Here is a 26,550-nt window from a genome sequence, read left to right as displayed (position 1 = left end):
CATGCTGCATGGATTTGAACACAGACCTCTGGCTCCCAGAGCTGTGCTCCTTTTCTGCCTCCTTCCCCAGCCACATCACCTTACTCTCTGGACCTTGCTCTCAGCTGCAAGTTGAGAAAAGCAGCCTTGCTGGTCATGAAGCCTCCCCAAGCTGGTGAGCTGGGCTCTCCAGGATTTGTCTGCTTCTTCCCTTCTGATTGTTATGGACACACTAACTGGCCCCGTTCCACCTCCCCTAATTTTTCAAGCCCTCCCCCTCAACCTCCTTCAATGATTCCCACCCCACCCCCTATACTGGCCCTAGCTTTGCCAGGTTTTATGACTTTTCTGAGCACATATCCAAATGTAAAAACACTACATTAAGCACCAAGCCCTGGGTTTAGAGCTCCAAGCCAGTAAATTAAAAATTATAGTTCCCACAGTAACCATTTCTCTTCCTACCCTGCCCATATTTAGAACCGTGTGTTACTGTACAGGCTGACAAATTCACTGCCTTTAGTGTGTGTGTGTGTGTGTGTGTGTGTGTGTGTGTGTCTGGCTAAGTTATGAAGAATGCAAAAATTCCATCTCAGAACTTTTCTGACTTTGGGGAGATTAAATTCTCAGCCAGAGTCCTGCACAGGGATCTCCCCATCTGTGGTGCAGCTCCTCTGGCAGGAATAAATACAGAGCACACCTCGGTGAATGCTTGAGGAGCCACGCTCCATCCTGTTCTATGCTCCCAGGAATGGGAGGCCCTAGGCTAGCACGACTCCTGGTGCTCCCGCCACGCTGTGAGACGGGGGCTGACTTCCATCCCTGCTGAATTTGGCTTGGCAATATGAGGATGGATAAAAGCAGAGAGACAGGGACAGGCATGAAGCAGAGGGTGGGTGGAGACATTCGGGGAAATGTAGCAGAGAGTACACTGGGGAGTCCACAGAGGAGGAAAGATCAAAAGAAAGAGGAAGGGGAGCTGGGCCAAATCCCCAAGATTTGAGAAGGGCATGAGAAATGTAAAAAGAAAGAAAAAAAAAAACAGGACAATTAAAATGGACAGAAAATGCTATGAATAAATAATCTTTTAAATATTCATAATGTGCATCTTTCACAATGCATGCTGAAGAACTTCCATCCAGAAACTGGAGACGACACAAAGAAATGGAAAGACATTCTATCCATGCCCACGGACTGGAAGAACAAATATTGTTAAAATGTCCATACTACCCAAAGCAATCTGCACATTCCATGCAGTCCCTACCAAAATATTAACAGCCTTTTTCACAGAATGAGGACAAACAATCCTAAAGTCTGTACAGAACCACAAAGACCCCGAATTGCCCAAGCAATCTTGAAAAAAATCTTGAAAAAATGCCCAGTAAAGCTGGAGGCATTACAATTCCTGACGTTAAGTTATATTCAAAGCTTTAGCCATCAAAACAGTATGGTACTGGCACAGAGACACGGGATCGATAGAACAGAATAGAAAACCCAGAAATAATCCCACAATTAATATGGTCAATTAATCTTCCACAAAGCAGGAAAGAACATCCAATGGTGGCCTGGGAGTAGCAGGAACCCCCAGTCACAGCACCTGTGGCGATGTTGGCCCATAGGGGGCGCCAGTGGGGAGGGTCTGCAAGACTTCCAGGCATCAATGCAGTTGGCACTCAGCCTGCACCTCCTGGAGGAGGTCTGGACACTCTCAGGGGCTGAGCTCTGCTGCTTTCTCCTCTTGGTGATCTACCATAGTTCCTGAAAAAAGGTCCCCACCTGTGGCCCTAATAAGCCCTGAAGGGTCCAAACCCTGAGACCACTCCAAGGGAACCAGCCTATGGTTTCTTTTTCTTTTCTTTTCTTTTCTTTCTTTTCTTTTCTTTTCTTTCCTTTTTTTTTTTTTTTTTGAAGATATTTTACTTATTGATTTGACAGAGTGAGGAGAGAGCACAAGCATGGGGAGTAGCAGAGGAGAGGAAGAAGCAGGCTCCCCACCAAGCAGGGAGCCCGAAGCAGTGGTACTCCATCCCAGAACCCTGGGATCATGACACGAGCCAAAGGCAGACACTTAACCGACTGAGCCACCCAGGTGCTCCCCAGCCTGTGGTTTCAAATCAAGCATTCTTTTCTAGAAAAAAACAGAGCACCTTCACAACATCACCAGGCTCTCCTGCACCACCCGAGACATCAAGGAACCAGATCCCCTTACACAACCCTCCAAGCACTGTGATTAAGTCTGTAGCTGGCACCATCGAGACTGCATATAATCAAGAATTGTCACAGCCCACTGCACTCCCTTAACTGATTAACTGCCCTAAATTCCTTTAAAAATCTTTGGGCCAGGCAGAAACCTTGGAGTTGGCTTTTGGACAAGAGTCTGCCAGTCTTCTGAATAAAGCTCATACTCTTTTCCAGCCAAAAAAAATATATATCCAATGGGAAAGGGACAGTCCCTTCAACAAATGATACTGGAAAAACTGGACAGCTACATGCAAAAGAATGAAACTGGACCACTTTCTTACACCATACATAAAAATAAATTCAAAATGGATTAAAGACCTAAATGTGAGACCAGAAACCATAAAAAATCCTAGAAGAGAACACAGGCAATAACTTCTTTGACATCAGATGTAGCAACTTTCTTCTAGATATTTCCCCTGAGGCAAGGGAAACATAAGCAAAAATAAACTACTGGGACTACATCAAAATAAAAAGCTTCTGCACAGAGAAAGAAACAACCAATAAAACTGAAAGGCAACCTATGGAATGAGAAAAGGTACTCACAAATAACATAAACTGACAAAGGGTTAGTATCCAAAGTAAGTAAAGAACTTATAAAACTCAACACTCCCCCCAAAAAAAATCAAATTAAAAAAATGGGCAGAAGACAGTACAGACATTTCTCTGAAGACAACACTCTGAAGGCGAATGGACACATGAAAAAATACTCAACATCACTCATCATCAAGGAAATGCAAATCAGAACTATAACTCGATATATCCCCTCACACCTGTCACAATGGCTAAAATCAACACCACAAGAAACAATAAGTGTTGGTAAGAATGTGGACAAAAAGGAACCTTGTTCTTGCACTGTTAGTGAGAATGCAAACTGGTGCAGCTGCTCTGGAAAACAGTATGTAGGTTCCTCAAAAAACTAAAAATAGAGCTACCCTATGATCCAGTAATCATACTACCGGGTATTTACCCAAAGGATGCAAAAACAGTAAGTCAAAGGGATGCATCCACACATCCTTATGTTTATAGCAGCATTATTTACAATACCCAAGATATGGAAGCAGCTCAAGTGTCTACTGATTGATAAATGAATAAAGAAGATGTGGTACATATACACAATGGAATACTATTCAGCCATTAAAAAGAATGAAATGAGTCAAAGGAAGACAAATACCATATCATGTCAGTCATATGTGGAATTTAAGAAACAAGACAAGCAAAGATGGAAAAGAGAGAGAGAGAGAGATCAAGAAATAGACTCTTAACTAATGGAGAACAAAAAGATGTTTACCAGAGGGGAGGTGGAGGGGGATGGGGATGAAGGAGTGCACTTGTGATGAGCACTGGGTACTGTATGGAAGTGCTGGATGATTATGTTGTTTGCCTGAAACTAATAGAACAATGTATGTTAACTAACTGAAATTTCAAACTTAAAAAAATATAACTTTCACCCACAGATGTCAAATGTTAGTCCCTCATTTCCCCATGTTCTAAAAGCTTCCATGGGTAATGTTGCCACGGTGTGAAGGGTGGAGCCAGGCAGGCTGGGTGCAAACACTGGCTTCACCATATAAGAGTTGTGTGACTATCAGTGAACTGGCTCATCTCTCCAGGCCTGGCTTCCACAGTTGTGACCTGAAGACCACAGTCCTATCTCATGGGTAGTCCTGAGGACCAAGCGTACACATGTAGAATCAGCAGATGATACACAGCTGTCAGGGCTATACAAGTTCTAAGTGAGCACAGTCATTACCTAGATCTCCCAACAACCCCAGATATGCGGATCTGCATCCCCAGTTAACCCTTGAAGGCACCGGTGCCCGAGCTCCCACACATACTCCACAGGAGGCAGGATTCTAACAGGCTCCATGCTGTTTCTAGAGACCACAGGAAAAAAAAGGAGCAAAGGACAGCAGAGAAAAGAGGAAGGTACGGAGTGAGAAGCACCCTTTCCCCTTCAGATCACAGTGGACTGGGGTGAGAAGGCAAAGAGACCAAAGAGAAAACAACAGAAAGGAAAAATATCCTAGGACTTTCCCGGCAAAGGGAACCAAGTTTGAGGTCAGTTTTTGGACCATCTCCGTCTGGCATAGTGGGGTCTCCTCTAGCCAACAAGGCCAGCCTTGGGAGGGACATCCCACATGGCCACCTCCCCACAGTCCCATTTGGCCTCTTCTCCTACACAGCATCCAACTATTCAAGATTCTCCTGGACTCTCCCTGTATCACAAAGCCACAGCCACTCCACAGAACAGAGCTCACGGGGACCTGTTTGGAAGCCCCTCCACAAGTGCTGAGCCCAGGCTGAGTGCACAGCCCTGGCCATTGCTGGAAGCATCCTCTGGCTTGAGAACGGAATACTTGTGCTCCGGACAATACTGATGGGAAACACAGAAACCCCACAAAGGCTGTGTGACATTGTTTTCAACAGTACAGCCACATACTCTAAGCAGGTGTGCAGGCAGCCACAACTGCAAAATGTGAATCCAGTTGGTATTTGGAGAGACAGAGCGGGGGAGGGAGGAGGGAGAAGAGGTTGCTAGTGGGGAAGAGTGGCTTCCCCATTTTCTAGAAAAAGAGGGGAAAGGGGATGAAAATTGGGTTTGTTGTTGCTCTACCATCACAAACCATGCACGTGACATTGGTCATGGAGAGAATCAGCTGAGCATTGGATGTGGCAGTACGGGTGGACTAGTTTCTCACCAGCAAATATTGACTGCACGATAAGAAAGCTTGTGAGCCCCACACTGGAATATGGCTCTTCACGGGCCAGGAGGAAGCAAGTCAGCAAGCAAGCAAAACATGTACCTCTCTGCTCACATCCACAAATCTCCATACAGACTTGGACATTAAAATTGACCAAGCCCCAACAATCTCCTAGAACTTTCCCAGTGTGTCCAGCCCATCATGGTGGCTCTCTCCCAAGTGTTTGCAAAGGCCATGACTATTCCTACTTTCTGGGCCAGTCCCTTAAATGGTTCAGACATGCAGACAATGAGAGACCCCTAAGGAATCAGGAAGAGCTACAGACTCAAAGGGCGACCTCACTCTTCTCTAGGCTACCCTAAGGACGCTGAGGGGACCAGGTCTCTTTCCCACTCCACACTCATATCTGTAACTTACCTTTAAAAAAAATTTATTTATTTATTCATGAGAGACAGACAGAGAGAGAGAGAGAGAGAGAGAGAGAGAGAAAGGCAGAGACATAGGTGGAGGAAGAAGTAGGCTCTATGCAGGGAGCCCAATGTGGGTCTCGATCCCGGGACCCAGGATCACGCCCTGGGCCGAAGGCATGTCCCAAGCCACTGAGCCACCCAGGCATCTCTGTAACTTACCTTAAAAGGCAAGCCTCTCCCTTGTTATTTCAATAACTCATTCCTGAAAGTAAAATGTTTTGTTCCAAAAGAAGCTAACATGGAACAAGTTTCCCATGATTTTAAATAAGATACATTATAATTAAAATTATAAATTAAAATGATAATTAAAACTTCTAATGCACTACATGTTAACCCGACTCCCTCCTTCCCTCCCACTCAATTCCCTAAAATGAAACGAAGTCATCATAAATATAAAACACCTGTATAGAAGTGACACATTCTCTCGTAAGGATGTGAAATACTTAAAAATGTTGCCTCCTGATCAGGAAACTACTCATGCAGCTGTCAGCAAACAGTTGCTGTGCATACAGCAGAGTGACCTTTCATAGTATCAGCAACACCCAAGACCCACATCCCCACCTTGTTGAGGCTTACGGGCTTCTAAAAGCTCTAGAAAGGATTCTAATTTTCTGCCTGTTGTGTCTGGTCTATAACAATGCCTATCATAATACATTATTTTGTCGAAAGTGTTATATTGGTGTTTGCAATGTAAATATACATTTTCCTAAGTAAATACCACCCCACAGGTGTAGTGTCATGTACGTTCTATGAAGTTTAAGTATTAGAAAAAGCACAAGAGGCAGCAGCCTTATCTACAATCACCAAAAGATGAAAAAAATCCCAACGGTTGTCAACAGATGAAGGGATAAACAAAATGCGCTACACGTACATCTAACGGAATGTTATTCAGATTTAAAAAGGAAATTCTGACACATGTTACAACACAGACAAACCTTAAAGATGTTCTGCCAAGTAAAATAAGCCAGTCACGTAAGGACAAACGTTGTATGATCCCACATATAGGAGGTACGCAGAATGGGCATTCATAGAAACAAAGTAGAATAGAAGTTGACAGGCGCTGGGGGAGCAGGAAACGGGGTGTCATTGGTTGATAAGCATAGAGTTTCTATTTAAGATGATAAAGCACAGGGGATCCCTGGGTGGCTCAGCGGTTTAGCACCTGCCTTCGGCCCGGAACATGATCCTGGAGTCCCAGGATCGAGTTCCACATTGGGCTCCCTGCATGGAGCCTGCTTCTTCTCCCTCTGCCTGAATCTCTGCCTCTCTGTGTGTGTCTCTCATGAATTAAAAAAAAAAAAATCTTATACATAAAAAAAAAAAGATGATAAAGCACTACTGGAAGTGGATGGTGGTGATGGTTACCCAACATCATGAATGTACTTCATGTCATGAAAGTAAAAGTGAAGTGGTAAGTTTCATGTTTATTTCACGATAATTAAACAAACAAGATGCACTCTACTAGGAACTCAAACCAGAATTCTCCCAGAAGCATGAAGTAGGGTGGAGATCTAGTGAATTCTGGAATGGGGTTTTCTTGGTGACATAGTGGCTTCTTAAATGGCAGGTGGAATTTTAGGAAAGGCTCTCATGAGTGAAATGTTTTCAAGAAATGTGGACAGGCTAAAGCATTTTAGAAATTCTCTCCACCTTTCCATAAACAGACACCAAATCTAGAGAAAGAGCCTATCCTCAGCAATGGCATCTTAGGGGTGATCCCTAAGCACTCTGGTTTCCAGCCACCGTTCGGAAAGGCTGCTATCTGCCTGACGCCAGCTACCACCACAACAGCACGATCCCTGCCACGTTGCCACACCTGCCTCTCGTGATCCTCTCTGTAAGAGGGTAGCCAGAGCATCTGAAAGGACAGAGGACAGACACATCATTGGTATTTTTAAAGATGCTTGAATCACTGGGTGCATATTAACTAATGAATGTAGGGAGGTTGAAGATAATCCTTGTCCAACTCAAACTTTTTGGCCACTACTATTACCTACAAAATCAGCTATAATTTTTAAACGACCAAATTGAGTTCTGTAAATTCACACACACACACACACACACACACACACACACACAAATAAATAAATAAAATAGCATTAGGTAGTTCCTCCTACCCTTGCCAGGGTCTCTTTTAACTACAAAAGTTTGCACTTACCCTCAGCACAGAAATGCCTGGCGCAGTCTTTGCATGGCTGGCACGGACTTCAGGACTATCAATACAGAGTAAGAGAAACAGGCTACGTACCTACTTACTGAGCCTCTTCTGTGGATGGGTGGACCCAGGCTACATCTTCAATCCCAGTTACTTCAGTCACCTAAATTATGAGTCCTTTGTACTATGCTGTTCAGCAAAAATCATCTCATCCCATAAAGTACTGCCAGGCAGCTGGAGTGACTTTCTCAACAAGCAACTGCTGCCTGATGTAGGAAAGGAAGGGACCATATATCCTATCGATTTTCTGATTTTTTTTTTTTTACGTTTCCTTATGAAATTTTCAAACACACCATAAAGGTGAAAGAATTTTACAGGGGACATGTATATCCCCATATCTACATTCTATGTTAACATCTTATGCCATGCTTGCTCTATCCTATCTATCTATCTAACTATCCATCAACCCATTATTTAAAAAAAATGCATTTCAAAACAGCAAGTTAGTCACCAGCACATTATTCCCTAGGCACTAGAGTACAGACACATTAATTAAGTTCAATAATGTTTTTTTTTTTTTGAGGAAAAAAAGCACCTTATTATAATGAAATGCATGGGGTGAGTTCTGACAACTGCATATGTTTGTAAAACCCAACACCTCTCAAGACACAAAGTAGAGTGATGGAAAATAATGTACTCAAACCCCTTCCTAGTCAATCTCTGCCTGCACTCCTCAAGGGCAATCATTTTCCTGATTTATTCCCATTATAAGGAGGTACATCTATTAGGAATCATGAGCATACACTTTGGGCTAAGCCTTCTTTCATAGCATAACATTTCTGTGATTCATTCATGTTGCTAAGCATTCCAGTTGTGGGTTTTGTTCTATTCAATGAGCGACAAAGTCACTGCATTATTATAATTTATCTTTATATTATTCATGGTCTTATCAATGAACATGAGTCATCTTCCATTTTGGCAATGACCACAACTGAACCTGAAGGGTCAGAGGGTGTTTGTTTAGCTTGAGAAGAAATTTCCAGACTTCTTCTCAAAATGGATGAACCATTTTATACTGCCACCAATGATGTAGGGGAATTACATTGTACCACATCCTTGCCAACATTTGATGGTCTTTTTAATTTTAGCCATTCTAGTGAGCTTGTGATGGCATCTCATAGGGTTTTTTTCTTGCCTTTCTGCTGGGTCCTCAAACAGTTTTTAGAATTCCATTTTGATTTGCTTGTGGTGGTGTTAGTGTACTTCTTTGGCCTTTTTATTTTTATTTTTTTTTAAGATTTTATTTATTTAGTCATGAGAAACACAGAGAGAAGTAGAGACACAGGCAGAGGGAGAAGTAGGCTCCATGCAGGGAGCCCAATGCAGGACTCGATCCTGGGACTCCAGGATCATGTCCTGGGTCGAAGGCTGGTGCTAAACCGCTGAGCCACCCAGGGATCCCCTTCTTTGGCCTTTTTAATGGTTTCTCTAAATATTCTGTTATACCTGCATAATTTATCAAATTATCAAATTTTATATTCTCCTAGGGCCAACATATCCTGCTTTGAGTACAGTATGGAAACCTTACCTCCGCCGTTTGCATCCTTTTGCCCACTCACAGTTACAATAGGATTGTCTTAAGTATTTCCTCTAAATACACCTAGAGCCACATCAGACACTTTCTAAGCTCTTTTATACCTATTAACTCCTGTCTAACTCCCGGACATCCATTGTGAAACTTGGTTTCCACCATGTAGACACGACCCTGGGAGACTGGAAAGGCACAAGTGTACATCGGGAGATGGGGCAGCTCTGCTAATGCTTCTACTCTTTTCTGGCAAGCATAAGCAAGGAACGTTCGTTTCTTCCCAAGGCATCTGTGATTAGATCTGAGCCCAGTCCCGAGCATCATGAGTATCAAGAAAACATGACACCCGTACTGCTGACACGGACCCCAGCATGCAGGGTGTGGTCTGCAAGCGGCAGGGGTCCGGTGGCTCCTTAACTGCAGCCTCCCTGGTGGTCTGCTTCCTCTCCTCACAGCTCAGCTTAGAGCCCGTGCATCTAGCTTCTCCTGGAATTCCGCACCCAATAACGGCCGTAGATCCTTTCTGCTTAAATTCATGTATTCTCTTGTCCATAACTGAACTCTAATAGATAGAGTCCCATGGCTAATTACTGGCAGAGCTGAGATCAAAACCCTGATCTCTGTCCTTTCTTCCGGAATGTGCTGCCAGAGTCTCTCTCTGGTGCTATGTTCTTCAAAGAAGAAAGAGTTGAAAGTCCTGTATTCTATTTTGAGAACATGCCCTGGGAATGAAATATTTGTATTGCTTTCTCATCACCTCCTTTGCCCACCTTCCCACACATGCAGTCACCTCCACCCAGGTTGGTTAGACCTCTCTGCTCATGAACCAGCCACCGTGGGCACTTCCTGGGCCACACAGGGTGACGGCGATGAGCCCGCTTTTCTGCTGTGGAACAGCTACTCACTACTGGAGCTCAATCAATCAAGACATTTGTTTCTTAAAAGATGAAACAGAGAGAGGTATAGTCCGCAGTGGCTTCTCATATTTACCTGCATGTGGACAAACCCCAGACTTTGAGCTCAAAGATCTAGAAATTTCAGCTCAGCAACATCCCAGCTGCCACTGCTCCAGCACAGCTGGCTTCCTTGCTGTGATCAACATATATTTGGTCCCTAGTTCCTGGCGCAGAGCTCCTAAAATCTCTTGGAATCTCTTAACATCCCAGAGTGTCCTCTGTATGCTAACGAGAGGACTGGTGGCTGGGGACCCCTAGATAGCTTCGGGCTGGGTACTGGTCACCAGAAAGAGCACAGCACAATTAGAGGGTTGGAACTTTCAGGCCCAGTCCATTCCCAATCTCCAGGGAGGGAAGAAGGGCTGGAGGTTGAATTAAGCCCCAACAGCCAATGGTTTCATCAGGCATGCCTCTGTAACGGAGCCTCCAAAAAAAAAAAAAAAAAAAAAAAATCACCTCAATGACAGGGTTCAGACACCTGCCAGGGTTGTTGAACACTTCAAGGTCCTGGGAGGGCAGCATGCCTGGGTCGGGCACATGCATAACCTTTGTTCCCTCCATACACCTTGCCTTATGCAGCTCTTCCATTTAGGTTTTTTTCAAAATAAAACAGTGATAGTAAGTAAAGCAGTTTTCTGAGGTCCGGAATGGGGTGTGAGAACCTCCAAATTTATAGCTGGTTGGTCAAAAGTATAAGCAGCAACCTGGGCCTTGTGACTAGGGTATGAAGTAGGAACAGTCTTACGGGACAGAGCCCTTGCCCTCTAGGGTCTGGACTAACTCTGGATAGTGAGTGTCAAATGGAATTGTAGGATATCTAGTTGTCTGGAGATGGAAAACTGGTGAGGGGAAAGAAAACAAACAAAAAAAACAAGCATTTGAGGTCAGAAGTGTTGTAGAAGAAAAACAAACTGGGATGCTTGGGTGGCTCAGAGATTTGGCACCTGTCTTTAGCCCAGGGCGTGATCCTGGAGACTTGGGATCGAGTCCCATGTCGGGCTCCCTGCGTGGAGCCTGCTTCTCTCTCTCTCTCTCATTAATAAATAAATAAAAATCTTAAAAGAAAAACAAACTGCAGACTTCCTATTCCTCAAATAAGACACACACATTCCTGCTACAGGACTTTTGCACTTAAAATTCCCTCTGGTTCAAATCTATATCCTTCCAATATCTGTATAGCATGTACCTTCACCTCACTCTAGTGTCTACTCAAAAGCCTTCCCTAACAGCCAGCATACCCCCAACTTACTACTCTCATGGCACTTAAGTGATTCAATCTTACAGATCTATTTCTTGACTATTCCCCCAGAAAATCTTCCACTTCAGTATTCCCAGGGCCTACAATAGTGACTGCCACAGAGGAGAAGCTCAGTAATAGTTGAGTGAATTAATGCCTGTTTGCATGCTTAGGGCAGACCCAAGGTCCTCATCTATAAAAGAGGTCACGATGTTGATCTTGGGCAACCGTCACAAATACTAACAGACCAGTTATGTGAAAAGCCATAGACTGTGAAAAACTGTGCCTAGCACGTGAACATTAAAAAAAATTCTATGGAGTCTAAGACCAAGTATTTTGCACATTCTAACATCGTTGACATCAAGAAGCCTCCAGTGGTAACAGGACCACAGAACAGTGGTATAACATGGCTGCCATTGCTAGAATATTCACAGAACTTGCAAAATGGGTGTCACTGGCTTTGGTAAAAATCCTGGAGACCTGGGATTCCTGGATGGCTCAGCGGTTTGGAGCCTGCCTTTGGCCCAGGGCATGATCCTGGAGTCCTGGGATCAAGTCCCACATCGGGCTCCCTGCCTGGAGACTGCTTCTTCCTCTGCCTGTGTCTCTGTGCTCTGTCTCTCATGAATAAATAAATAAAATCTCAAAAAAAAAAAAATCCAGCAGCCTGGGTGGCTCAGCAGTTTAGCACCTGCCTTCAGAGCAGGGCGTGATCCTAGAGTCCCAGGATTGAGTCCCGCGTCACACTCCCTGCATGGAGCCTGCTTCTCCCTCTGCCTGTGTCTCTGCCTCTCTCTCTCTCTCAATCTCTCTCTGTCTCTCATGAGTAAATAAATAAAATCTTAAAAAAAAATCCTGGAGACCATGGAAGAGGGCGGTCTTTCAACTCTATGAACCAAAGGGTTGTGGGAAGGGGCAGGAGGAGGTGGAGAATGAGATGTGCTACTAACATTCCTGAAAGAGAAGCCAGGAGTGGGCTAGCTCGACAGAGCTGCAAAGTGGGCACAGGTGCCGTCTCTGGGGCATTCATAGGAAATCTGATGCTCACAAAGGTGAGGGAGAAGACACAATGCAGCAAAACAGAGGCGGCAATGACAAGGAGCCAAGAAAGCATGCTGAAGAGTGAGACTCAACGTAAAGAAGCTTTAGGAACACCAGAACCAACATATTTGCCAATACTTTCCTTTATATGTAGGCATAGCAGTAAAATATGATAAAAACCCATCTAATTAGGTCTAAAAGGGCCCTTTCAGTAAGTACAAAAGAAAGATTGAGCAGGATAAGAAAGCATTGTGTCGCAGTTTAATTAAAAGCCTTTTTTAATTTCTTGGCTTTATATAAAGTAACAGTGCATCTTACAATTGGCAGCATCTAGGTTTAGATGAAACAGAATTAGTTTGAGGAAAAATTAGGAAACAAGGCTCTGAAGCACCCCTGACCCCAAATATTTCTCTGCTGGTTTATCCCTGGGCTTATTTTATCTGTATTTAATGCCCAGGTCCTACTGCCAGGCCTGATTTACAATGCAGGTTCCCCTGGAGGAAAGCAGCAAATCTGTGTTTCTCAAGGACAGTGGTTCTCAAAGGGTTGTCCCAGGACCAGCAGCATCAGCGTCATCTGGGAACTAGTGGGAAATGCACATCCTTAGCCCCCACTTCTCCACCAAAGACCTACTAAATCAGAAACGGGGTAAGGGGGAGGCTGGTATAATACACCCTCCAGCTGATTCTGATTCATACTAGAGTTTGAAAAGCACTGCTCTAAGAAAAACACGCAGTGCCATCAGCTTGAGCACTCAAGCTTAACTACTCATGCAAGTTGAACTAAAATGTCCTAGGAATGCGTTGTGCACCAGGCCCTGTGCTGGGAGTTGAATGTGCCTCACATCCTAAAGAGGTACACGTGCAAATGACTAAGTAAAACACAAAACAGAATGAGGTGACGGCTCACAGAGATGCTTAACACCACGCTCTGTTCAGATGATGGAGGATAAATTCTGATTCAAGAGTCCTGGTGGGCTTCTCGGAGGAGGTGGCAGTGGAGCTGACCTTCCTAAGGGAAGAAGGTTTGGACAGGTTTTCTAGGACAAGGAGAATGACACTCACCCTAAGGAACCAGGACACACAAGGGGCACAAGAAGAGTCACAGTCCCGTGAACCTAAGGGGCCGTGACTCTGCAACATACTTTAAGAACCTGATTCTTTCAACAGACACCTCCCGCCCTTTGAGTCCTCGTCATGGATTCTGCTTGTGGCAAGGACTGCCACGTTGCCACTCCACGTCCATTCACCCTTTCCTGCTCAGGAACAGAACCCTGCTTACATCCAGGAGAGCAAAGCAGCCGGAGAAAACACTCGCTCCCACGGCCTCTACAGAGCTGAGTGTGGCGCTGGGACTTCGGGGGGGCCACTGACAGGCAGTTTGCCGGGGGCCACGTGTGCCCACCCTGGCAGCCTGTCTCCGGTCCCTTCTTGGCTGCCGGCCTACGGGGAGGACACTGCTGCTCCAGCACCACGTCAGATGCTGAGGTGCTCGACCTTCCGCTGAGGATGGCAAAGCCGAAATCGAGTGTCCCGAGAAGGGAAGGATGCCATCAAACCAAGCACCAACCTACTGCCAACGTCCTGACTGCGTGGATGTGGGAGAGAAATCAACCTCCCTCTGGGTTAAGCCACTGTTGCTGGGGACGGTTGTCACATGCTGTGGCACCTCACTGTCCCCAGTTCACCACTATTTCCACCAGCCTCCTCTTGATCTGCGGCACTCGGGGTTCCTCCTCCTCCTTCACGGGACCCCTTTGCCCCAAGCCCCCATCCGCTTCTCCATCTGCTGCCACGCTTCTTGAGAACGTTATCACAGAGCCGTCCGACCCTTTCGCCAGACAGCACCAGGCAGGGCTCATTTCCAAGTATCCTCACCCAGCCCACTCCCCCACACACCTGCACCCCCACAGTGTGGCCCAGGTACGCCCCACATCCGCATCACCTGGGAGCCGGTCAGAGCATCCGGTCAGAGAAGCCGACTCTGAGGCCCACCTGAGGCTTACGACCAGGAGATGTGTATGCCCGTGACAGCTAGAGAGGCACTCTTGTCAACGTCCTCCTTCTCACCTCTGATCTGAGGTGAGATCATCTGACCGCAGAGTGGGAAATACATTCTTCAGCACCTGTTCCTGCCCTCCCAGGTCTCACGGAGTCACCCCTTCCTACAACTTTCAAAGCAACCTACACTATCCTGAATTGCTTGCTACTCACTCTTCCCTGAACGAAATAATTACTTTCACACTTCCCTGCTTTTGTTTTCATTATTCCCTCTGCCTGGACTGCCCTTCAAGCCCCAGACGCCCTGCAGATCTCCCACTTAACCTTTGAGTGCACTGGCAGCTCAGATGTCACCTCCAGACCATGAGCATTTTGGGGGAGAAGGGACTGGGCTGGGCCTTCTCTGTTACCGAGGTGGACAACAGGGAGCTCTGGAGCCCATGTCACTTCCTAGAGTGTAATCTTGAACACAAAATGCAACCTCTCTCTGCCTCAGTTTCTTCACCTGTAAAACTCAGGACCCATGTTTCACAAGGGAGTTCCAAGAAGCCAAGGAGGTGGTAAAATTAAAGCACCTGAAACAATGTGTGGCACATAGTACCCATTTCATAAACACTAGGCACTAATTCTTCATACCAAGACCTAGCGTGGGAATGGACCCCTGGTGGGTGCTCCACATACATTCACAGACTCTAACTTGCAGTTTCTGGATTGGCTTCCATGCCTTAGTTCTTCCTGGGCTCATGAGTCCACCCCACCCACTCTTCTCCACAGCCCAGCGAAAAGCCGGAATCCAGCCCCCAACAGGGACATTATTTAGATGAAAGAACATTTTCCGCAGCCATCCCAGCCCTCAGAGCCTCGCCAAGAAATAGAAAAGAAAAGCAATATAAATGTTAATAGGAAATTGTCTATTCGCTTTTACCGAGGCTAATCTACTGCAGCCCAACAAAGAGGGAAATAGACAGCTGAAGGGACAGGAAAACATGGGACCTTGACACGCTGAGGCCCAAGGGACTGCAGTTCCCAAGAGGAAATGCACTCCAGGCCAACGAGGCTGTGTGGAAATCGGGACAAAGGGCTTCTCCCTTTGGATGTCTCCAGGGTGGGCAGCATGGGTCCCGCCCTGGCCCCTGCTTTTTGGGCATCCATCATCCTGTGTCCATGAAGTACAGTCAACTGGTCCACAGGGTAGGGACAAGGAAGGCGATGACAATGCAATCCCTGTCCCCAAGGACAGGCAGGCAAATAAACCTACATCATCATACAGCATGGAAGTGCTATTCAGGGCACAGGATTAAGGCATCAGGCAAGCAGCAGAGGCAACTTATCAGCTCAACGGGGCAGGGGATGGAGGAGATCCAACGAAGTCCCCTCACAGAGAAAACCCGGGGACTAGGTTCTGGAGGGTGAATAGGGAGGAGTCTCATCCAGGCAGCAGGAAGAGGTGTCCCAGGCAGCAAGAACACTAGGTCCAGGGTCCAGGGACCAAGGAAATACACTGGGTCAAGCTAAATATCGGTCCCCCAAAGATGCCCAAGGCTAATCCCGAGGTTGCCAGGGATGCTACAATAGAAGGCCAAAGAGTCTCTGCAGGTATGATTAACGAGCTTTGAGGTGGGAAGATTATCCTGCATTACCTCCTGGGCCCAATGCCATCACAAGATCTTTACGAGCCAGGCAGGAACTGCTGGCATCAGAGGACGAGTCAGCGTGCCACCGAGACAGAGATGGGAGCAACACGCTTTGCAGGGGAAGGAACGGGTCACAAGCCAACGAATGCAAGCAACCACTTGAAGCCAAGAAAAAGCCAAGAAACGGATGGTCCCTCAGAGCCCCCAGACGGAACCAGCCCTGCCTGCTGCCACTTGGACTTCAGCCCAGAGGGACTGGTGCTGGACATGTGACCTCCAGGGGTACGAAAGAATCCATTTGTGGTGCTTGAGACCACTACGTCTGCAGGAATTCCCTACAGGAGCCCTAGGAAATCAATACACATATGCCGTGGGAGGTGCATCCTCAGGAATGCTAAACTAAAGTGACCCAGAAACGAAACTGAGGAAGGGGACAGCCAGGGGCCCAACCACGAACGGATCTGTGCACCAGGCTGAGTTTCCATTCTATCCTCAACGTGGAGCTGCTGCTAACGGATATTAAGCAGAGGGATGATATAATAAGATTGCCCGTGCTAAAGCACTGAATCGTCACATTTTTAGATCTTAAATCTCAGGAATTACCACATGTCTAATTCTCCATTTTATGGACTCATTTCTTTTACCATGGACTGTAATGACATTATGAAAAGAAGGAATAACCTACTGGAATATGTCACTCTATTACCGGCCCCCCAAAGGCCATGCTAATGTTTCTGAAAACACACACCTATACTGGTGGGCTGTAATCAGGTAGGAGTGTGCAGGTGCAGACACACAGCTGGACAGGACTAGGCCTTGAGAGTTCCCACCCTCATCTGCTCCTGCAAAATCCTGGATGAATGGATGATTACCCTGTGCCTAAAAAGACCCCATTCAAATGCTCCCTCCCTACCCCCGCGCCTGAGCCTCCAGAATGGGGAAGGCAACCAATGTATATTGAATGCCCACTTGGGGCCAAAAGCTTTGTGAATATTTCCTTTGCTGAGACACCCCCCACCCCACGATCCTCTGAAGAAGGACACTTATCACCCTTTTGGGCTGCACCCTAAGTGCCAGGGTGGCCCTGAGTCTCCAGTGACTGAGTGCCATTCCCCGGGCGCTGCTGTCACAAGGCACAGGGCCCATCAGAGAGAGCCAGGCAGAGGAGCTAATCCATTTCCCCATGCGCCATCCGCCCCCCAATCTCTGCAAGTCTCTGCCTGCACACGGAGAGGCCTCTAAATGTAAAATTGCAGCCAGCCTCCAGGCTCTGCACCCTTCCCACCCACTGCGCGTGTGTAGCACGTCCCTCACCCACATATACCTCTTCGGGGCCTCCATCAGCTGCGCCCTTTGCCGAATGTCACTCGCTGCCAAAGGGATTGCTTAGGTGGCACGTAAGCAGCCCCGGATCTGAACAAGCTGGGTTTGCTCTGGCACCGCCACCAGCTCCCTGAGGCCACGGGCCAGGCACCATAGGGGTTCCAAGGCAGCACCTGGGCAGCCTCCAAAGCAGTGGACCCCCAGAGAAGGGGGCCCCGCAGGCTGTGGAACCCATTCCAAACAATCCCTGGTCCTCTCTCGGCTTCAGTTAAAACACTGGTTCGTTGACTTCACCACGTGGAGAGCCCACAGATTGAAAGCCAGGCGTGCTTTGCACACTTCCGACCCCCTCCCCGGCCCCGGAGGGCTCCCGGCGTGGCGTTAAGGCACCGCAGAGGGCGGACAAAGAGTCGGGCACGTGCCGAGTTTTCAATTTGGAGCTATTTTAAACAGCACTGCTAGGAACCGCTCTGACAGGCTCCACTCTTCCCTGCTCCCCCTTTTCTTTTAGGATCTATATTTGGGGACGGTACATTCCTAAGAATAGAATCACTGAGTTAAAGGGTAAAAGCACAATTTATAGTTCTTATGGTGAACTCGCAGCTTACTCTCCCGAGAGCACCGCTGGCATCGCCAGCCACTCAGATCCAGCAGCTGATGGGGCCCTGCCTTAATTCCACGCGGGGCTGGCCACCTCCCCTTCCGAGCTCTCATTTCAACAGCACACAGTGCTCAGTTCGCCCCATTTGGTTGATGAGAATAGTGAGGTTGTGTCAATTGAAGCAACCTGCCCCAACACATCCTTACAATTTTGAGTGCTTTTGAGACAGGCCCGGGAGAAGATTCTGAGTCCCTGAATCCCCCAGTTCTGCTGCGTCTGCTGAATTATTCAGATCTTTGAGTTATCCCACACTGCTATAACAGCTTTTCCTTATTAAGGCAACCAGAGACCAGGAACTAGACTGGGTACTTCTTTGTTATGTAAACCAGCACATCTACCCAAGCCCACTGGCAGGGAGTCCATTGAAATCTGAGCAAGGCATTAATAGGCCCAGTTTATAGAAGACAGGAAAGTGACTTCCCGCAACAGTTCCACAAATGATAAACCTACCCATCAAATGGATTTGAACACAGCACTGTCTCCAAACCCTAAGCATTTCATTCCAAGGCTAGACTGCCCCGAACAGTTACTACCCCCAGATGGGTGCCAAGGAAGTTGGTTTCTAAAGATGGTGGTGAGAAAAATCAGCATTCCATTTGGGTTCATCTTCCCTGGGATGTGCTGGCTGTGTAGTTTGATGAGTGCTGTGTTTATTTCAATGCCGTCCGCCTAGCTGCATACAAATGCCTGTCCTTCTCTTCTGAGGGCTGCTTCCCCACTACACGAACAAGGATCACAAGGATCAGGCCACGTCCCCACACAGGCCTCCAGTGGTCCCTCTAATGACTGAGAGGGGGCCTTCTCATCAGAGCCTGGGAGAGAACAGGAAAGGCCTCTCTTAGGGGTACCCTGCCCAGTGCAGATGGAACAGAAAGGTGACAGTTCCTAGAAAGCAGAAGGAGCTCCCTACAAGGGCAAGAGCATCAGGGTGGGAAAGAAGTCACAGGTTCAAGTCCCAGCTCTGCTAGTAACTCAATGTGTGACCTGGGGCAAGTCAGTCTTGGCCTCACGAAGCCTAATAAATGATAAAACAAATAACTTGATGTAATTTCAGACTCCCCTCTGGAGGCAGCAGGGGAGATTGACCAAATAGCTTTAAAGAAAGGAAAAGATTCAGCAAACCACGACCGGGTACCTGGGTCCCAGATCATTTGCACAAGTAACTTACTATCTTAGAAGTTCTTTTCCTCAAAATGCACAAATAGAAACCCATGGGTTGGCCCTTTTCTGCCCTAAGGCAGTGACCATCCTAGATTCTTTCAGACCCCCATCAGCTCACATCTTGATGATACTGCAGGTTGAAAGCAGCCTGAAAAAGTAATCATTACCTCCATCATCACGAATACTATCATCTCAGGATATCCAGAATTGACACAGGAGACCAATTCCAGCTAAATAATGTTATGACTGATCACGAAACGCCCAGAGGGAGAAAAGGAAAAACTCATCCTGGCTTCCCTTCCTTACCATCCTGGCATTAGAAGGATGTGCCTTTTTCCTCGCCATCCTGCCATTTGCTAAAGGGAAACCACATCTGCCCCCTGGCACAAGCAGTCCGACCATTTTACTATGTGTCCACCATCAATAAGATACAGGCAATGCTCAGGTGAGTATGAAAAGCATCCATGCCACACATAACAAAATTCATAAAGCCAAGTTTGGCTTTACCGGAGATGCTCTTTTCATCATAACTTAGAAAATCTCCAGGTGTTAACAGCTGGAAATGGTTATAGGTTCGTCTTGCTGGGGTTTATGGCTACATTTGCAGTATACAACCAAGATTTTCCAAACACACAAGACTCCAGGCAAATATGCATCATTTCCCCCCTCCTTTTTCCAATTGCTCTGGCTTCCCAGCCAACCTTACCCTCTGCTCCCCATTCTTTGGAATCAAAGGAATTTTAAAAAGAAGAAGAAAAAAAAATCAAGCTGCTTTGGGGGGAAAAAAAGAAGTGTCAATTTGTAAATTCCCTACTTGGCCCTGTCTACCTGCAAAGATACAGGAAAATCTAGAAGTAAAAGAAGAGGATTGTGGTTTCCCTTTTTAGTTTCCAGATGGAGCTGCCTCCCACTGGCTACCCACACATCCAAGGGCTTGATGTCACTATTGTGATTTTAGTAGTACTGTGCGGGCCCTGGGGCGAGTCCCCCCATAAAAATCCACAAGAGTGAGCACATCTGAGAGAGCCAGAGATAGAAATGAGGGGAACCAATGCATACCTGGCTCGGGAAATGTCCACAGAATCAAGTGGAGACCATCAAATGGACGTCTGTCAATGCACTTATGCCAGCTGGACTGGGCCTCAGCCATGAGAAGGCAGATGTGCCTAAGCAAACTGCCGGATGTCTGGAAGCCGAGAATGATGTAGCACCCAAATACCACCCCCCACAGGACCCTCAGGAAAACCCCCCTTGGCCATTTCCTAGGATGAAAGGCTCAGAATTAATCAACTACATGGTCTGAAGGAGAAAAAGTATTTTCAACAGAGCCCAGCAATGTGGTATGACTGGCCTCCACACATGGAAGAAAAGGCATTGCTATTTGAACAAGAATGTAATTAGTGGGACTGTGCACCAGGTACTGAGTCTACCTCCCGAGAAGGTGGTCGTGGTGGTAAACATGTACACGGAGACCTGGATGGAGACTCCAACCTGAACCCCTCTCACTCGGTCTAGTCAGGATCCCTGCCCAGTGCATATCCTGTAAGCTAGACATTACACACCTTCTTGAATCACAGCACCTCTCTTTAGGTGACTGTCACTGTACTGGGTTACTAGTGCAGTCATAACATAGTATTCCAGACTAGGAGGCTTACATAACAGAAATATGTGTTCTCACAGGTTCTGGAAGCTGGAGTCCCAGATCAAGGTGCCAACAGGGTTGGCTTCTTTTCAGGCCTCTCTCCTGGCCTTGCAGATGGACATCCTCCCCTGGCTCTAAACATGGTCCTCCCTGTGAATGTGTCTGTGTCCTAATCTTCTCTTCTTATAAGGACACCACCTTGTAATCCACCAACGCTGGATTAGGGCCACCCATGTGATTTCCTTTCACCACAATTACCTTTTGAAAGATCTTATCTCCAAATACAGTCCCATTCTGAAGTACCAGGTATGATGTCTCAAGCCTATGCATTTTGAAAGAAACAAAATTCAACCCCTAACAGTCATTATCATCTGTATACCACTGAGGAACATGACACACACAGGAAGGTTAGGTAGCTTACCAGAAGGCCACAGGTCTAAACCGAGTGAGTGAGCGTAGGCCTTGTACCTAAGATCTAACTTTATCCCAAGTAGTCATTCGCATCAAGCATGCCAAGACTGCTCTAGGATTAAAACTGTTTTGTTGCTGGTCGTTGAGCTAGTAACTTTCTATCATCATGACTCATTCTCCTCTATTCAGGGTTGTCTAGACACCAGAGCTGTGCACAGCTACCCATTCTCCATTGCAATGCACCGATTTTTAAAAACCTTCATTACAAGCCATTCAGCTGTGGGATCACAACTCTCAGCAGCCCCCATGTGATTAATGCCTGTTCTCCAAAGTGGATTTCATGCTTCCTAAGAGCCTCTTGATGGTGCCTTGTGAAAAAACTTGCAGATCAGTCTCCTGATCAATATTTGCTGAATGCATGAATGTATGGAGGGATGGACAGAATGGTCAAGTTAAGCTCAAAAGACCCTTTCCAGTTTTAATGAAGCTCCATGATTTTGTCCTAGGGAGTAACACACTGGGACAGCTGCTTGACAGCTGAGGAGTACATGAGACCTAAACCCACACCTTTCTTCTCGAAAGTGCATCTTCCTCCTACCCAGATCGGGACAGCAGCACCTACGGAAACAACACAGTGATAAGCAGCCATTGAAATTAATGGCCTCTGTCCAGGTACAGAATGATGGAAACCACCAGGACCAATTAAACTTTGCCCTTAGAATTAATCCCAACCTACTTTGATGTACTTTCTTCTCTTGCCAAACACTTTCTAGGTGGAAAAAAGGAAAACTTTACCATCATCTGATTCTACCGTTCCTGTTTCCTATCTGGAGGATGTCACTGCCATTCAACCAACATCTGAGTAGCTCTATAAGCAAAGAACTACCACAGGCAGTTTCAGAAGAAGAAGACAATAGTTCAGGACAGTAAGGCGTTTCTAAGAATTCAAGGAGGTAAAAAACATGTAAGAATGCAGAATAATGTAATACAAATTGTATTAATATGTGTTAAGCCAAAAAAAAATAAATAAAAAAAATAAAATAAAAAAATATGTGTTAAGCCTTTAAGGAATCCCAAGGAATAAGTGTAAGGCTAGAATATTAAAGAACAAAAGATTCTCAGAAGAGAGACAGTAAATCAAAGCATCAAATGGGAGACTAAAACCATAATCCTTGCCCTTGGCCCTACACAATGGCTAGTTCTGGGTCTAACAGAGCACCATGGTTATGTAACTGTCCAGGTACTGACCAAGTTAGGAGGAACAGTAGCAAAAATTACATGCCCAGAAGCTGTACCATGTGTCAAGGAGTAATTTGACTCCAGAGAGCTTTAACCACTTCCACTGTCTTATTCAATAACTTTGTGGAGTAAAGAACAAGATGGCAGGTGCTGGGGAGCCTGGGTTGCTCAGTGGGTTAAGCGTTTAAGCGTATGACTCTTGATTTCAGCTCAGGTCATGATCTCATGGTTGTGGATTTGAGCTCTACATTGAGCTCTGTGCTCAGCAGGGAGTCTACTTGTCCCTCTCCCTCTACTCTCTAATAAAAATAAAATCTAAAAAAAAAAAAAAAAGATAGCAGATGCTAATTCGGGAGGGAAGCCAAGAAACCTGGATGTCATGCCTACCAGTGAACATAAATGGCACTGGACCAGTAAGGATGCCACCTGAATTGGAGAGATGGTCCGTCCCCGAATATCCAAGCAGTCTTGAGGAACGCAGGATCAGATTAGTCTTGAGCCCAGAGGACCTCAAGAGGAGAAGAGCACAAGAGAGGAGTGTTCCTGGAGACCAGGGACCCAGTAACTATGAGCACATCAAAATGACAGTCTAGCCACTAGGCAACAAGATGAGCCACACTCTATCATCAATGGGAAATTATGAGAAAATTTCGACTTGGCTCCAAACATGGTCAAGACATAGAAAGAACAGGTAGAGAACTGGAGGAAACCAAGAGTGGTTTTAGAGCCACAGCAGTTGAGAGAGAAGGATGGAGAGAGGGAGGGAGGGGGAGAGAGAGAACACACCATGGGTATCATACATCCTACTGAGGCTAGCAAGAAAAGCTACTAACATACTCAGTCTTAAAAAAAAAAAAAAAAAAAAAAGTAGAAACAACAACAGGGGGAAAAGACCAGTAACCTTGGCCCTCACATTCCTTACCAGCCTCTACCAAAGTCAAGATTAAATTTTGTTCCTATGGCACCAACTCTATCACCTCCAGGAATTTGCCTTGCATGGCAGGTGTACTCACAGATGGTATATCTTAAACATCTATGGTGCCGATGACTGCTACTCAGTCATAGCCACTGAAAACTGCCTATCCCCGTGGCTAATTTGTTTTGTTTGTCCTAGAAATCTCCCCTTTATGAACCTCTTCATCTTGAGAGCAAAATCATATCACTTGAGGGCTAAGATTTGCTAAGAAGCTCAAAGCTTCATTTCACATCTATTTTCTTATAATTAATCAGTTTTATTTAAAAAGGAGGAGAGGGATAGATAGATCTACAGACCTGGGAGAATGGATACAGCTCAGAGAACGATTATATATAATAGTCCCAGAAGGTTTAGCTGTTCAGATAATCATTAAAGAAATGGATGAAGTTGGTTTTTAAAAAGGTTCCAGCTCCCCCTGCCTCCCCTGAATCAGATAAAGAAAAACGAGAGAGCTATTTCCACTTCCTTCTGGAACCAAATTAAAATGTATCCCCAAACAGCCTCTCATTGAGAGCCACCCCACCTCTGCTGTGCCTCAAGTATACGAATGTAGGGCACCACCCCTGGCTATTGGAAACACATCAATTACGGTTTGGGGGTCAACTCCAGTATATGTGGGTTTGGTGGTTTGTTTTTTTTTTTAAAGACTTATTTGATAGAGTGTGTGTGCGCACACAGGAGAGGCAGAGGAAGAAGGAGAGAATCCTTAAGCAGAATCCCTGCTGAGCACGGAGGCCAGCATGGGGCTCGATCCCAGGATCCTGGTATCTTGGACCTGAGCTGAAACCCAGTAGGATGTTTAACTGACTGAGCTAGCCAGGTGTCCAATGGTAGTTTATTTTTAAACACAACCAGCCAGCACATATGGCTGGACATAACAAACCAGGGTGACACTGTATCAATCTGATAGTTCCTTAATTCTCTAGGTGATGGTTTTGTTTTAGGCTTTTTTTTTCCCCCTTCTCTGGAAAAACTCACAGATCTGTTTACTCTTTCCCTGTAACATTCAGTGTTTAAAAATGAACCCCCACCAGTTGGTAACATGAACTGGATCATCTTGCATGATGGCGTAGAAAACCAGGGACTGGCTCCTACCTTTCTACTCAGTTGACTACAACAGCTGAAAGTTCTCCGGTCCGACGACTGTGGGGACAGGCCAGAAACGAAGTCGGCCTTGCCTGGAAAAAATTAGTGTCAGCTCCAGAGTCAGATAAAGTGGTTCAAATCATGGCTTCTTTCCCTATGCATATTTGGGCAAACCCCTTCCCTCACTAAGCCTGTGGCCTGATCAGTAAACTGGGGAAAAGAATTATACCTACTTTATGAGATTAAATGAGCAAGATCAAGACACCACACAATATACTGGGGGAAACAAGCAGCAACTGCTTTCATCATGTAAATGCTAAATTAAGATCTATAATGTACATTTACCAAACAAATCCAAAAAAGAGGGGGGGGGGTAGAAAAGTAACCTACAAAGTCCAGGTAAAATGGATTGTGACATGCATCTCCTCTTGCATCTTGTTCACACATAGGCCTGTCACTCCCCCTGGAAAATTCTCTAGGAACCGACCAACCACACACAGACGTCCGACCCACTCCAAGCACACTCTGGCCTCTGTGACATCCTCCTGAAGTCCAACCTAAGTCCTGAAGTCCAATCTGCCACCACAGATTCCAGAAGGACATGGGGTGGTTACTTCATATGCACAGAGTGCAGGTCTCTAAAGATGCATAGAGGCTGGGGGGCGGGGAGCAGTCCCCCAGAAGCTCATGAACCCCCAATGCTCCTGGCTCCCTCCAGGCTGTCCTCTGGAATCCAAATCACTGGATAGACCTCTCTCATCCTCTGAAGGCTTGCTGTCAGAAGGACTTCTGTGCAAGTGGAGAGAGAAGCGGGGAAAACGACAAAACAGAGGAAAGAGCCTATGTGGGAGATGGGGGACCCCAATTCCAGCTCGGCTGTCAGGAATCCTTGGGCTTCCATTCTGCACCTTCTGAGTGAGAAGCTTGGAAACAGAGAATCAGAACTGAGGCTGCTCCTCTGAAATCCTCATTTGGCACCACCAGACACTGAGGTCTGGAGAAAAGAAAGTGGCTGTAGAAGGTTAACTGGGCCACTTACTGGGCCGGTCATTACTAGAACCCAGGGTCCCTATCACCAGACTTCTCCCACATCTTAGCATCAGCACATGGGAGACATTTCAACACTAACAGGCCATCTTCTTCGAAGCCCCTGAGCCCTCCCACTGCTCCTTGGAGGTACAACAGACCCCTGCCATCTTACCGCTTTAAGCGGATGTTCCTAAGGGCAGGTTGGTAACGCTGGGGTAACATCTGGCCATTAACCAGTCTCAAAGTGGTTTCCCCGGCCAGCTGTGTTCACGACAGCCCTTTGCTCAAACTGCAAAGCACTCTTCCATAGCTCCTCTACTGTTGAGAACAGAGGCTCTCAAACTTCAACAAAGTGACCTTGAGGACTCGTTAAAAGCTCAGAATGCTGAGCCCCATTCCTCCAGGGCATCTCCTGCAGTAGGTCTGGGGTGGGACCCCAGGAAATCATATTTCAAACAAGTGCCCCATTCAGATATTCTCTCTGCTGTGCTCTCCGATCCAGCAACATGACCTATGACAAGGATCAAAGATCAGATCCCTGTCTACAACTCCAGGGACACTGGACAAGCTAGCCTAAAGTTGTCACTCTTTCCAACAGAGCTCAAATCTCTCATGTGATCACAGACAGATGTCACGGAGAAAGAGACCCACGTCGACATGCTGTGAATCCCAGCTGGCGGGGGCTTTCTCTTCACTGCTCTGAAACCAATACTAAGAAATCTCTCCAAGGAGTTACAAACCATCTACAATTTAATTTTGAGTTAATTCTCCATCACTAACTACTAATTCCAATTTCATGTTTCCCTTTAGATAAATTGTTCCAACTCTGTGCACAATCTACACTCAACTCTCCACCTCAACCCATATGCTGCAGTAGGATCACGATACATAGCCCTCACTTTGGGAAACAAAGGCAAACCCTCCAACCTAGCTCCACAGAGTCACTCCCATGTCCTAGGGTTGCCAGATTCAGGGCATTAAAAAATACAGTATACCCAATTAGAGCTGAATTTCCGATAAAC

The 26,550-nt window shown here is 46.2% G+C and overlaps 1 protein-coding gene and 1 non-coding gene across 6 annotated transcripts in view; both read right to left on the bottom strand.

The window, feature by feature from the left end:
* Positions 1–26,550, bottom strand: part of LARGE1 (LARGE xylosyl- and glucuronyltransferase 1) — a 527,056-nt gene that overhangs the window by 322,681 nt on the left and 177,825 nt on the right. The gene's annotated exons all lie outside the window — the stretch shown is intronic.
* LOC112929168 (small nucleolar RNA SNORA76) lies at positions 17,359–17,496 on the bottom strand. Its single transcript, XR_003236886.2, has one exon. It is a non-coding gene; the product is annotated as a small nucleolar RNA SNORA76 (small nucleolar RNA).

Source organism: Vulpes vulpes, chromosome 16 (assembly GCF_048418805.1).
Source record: "Vulpes vulpes isolate BD-2025 chromosome 16, VulVul3, whole genome shotgun sequence".
Lineage (NCBI taxonomy): Eukaryota > Metazoa > Chordata > Mammalia > Carnivora > Canidae > Vulpes > Vulpes vulpes.
Note: the sequence above shows the minus strand (reverse complement) of the source record. Positions and strands in the feature narration are given on the sequence as shown.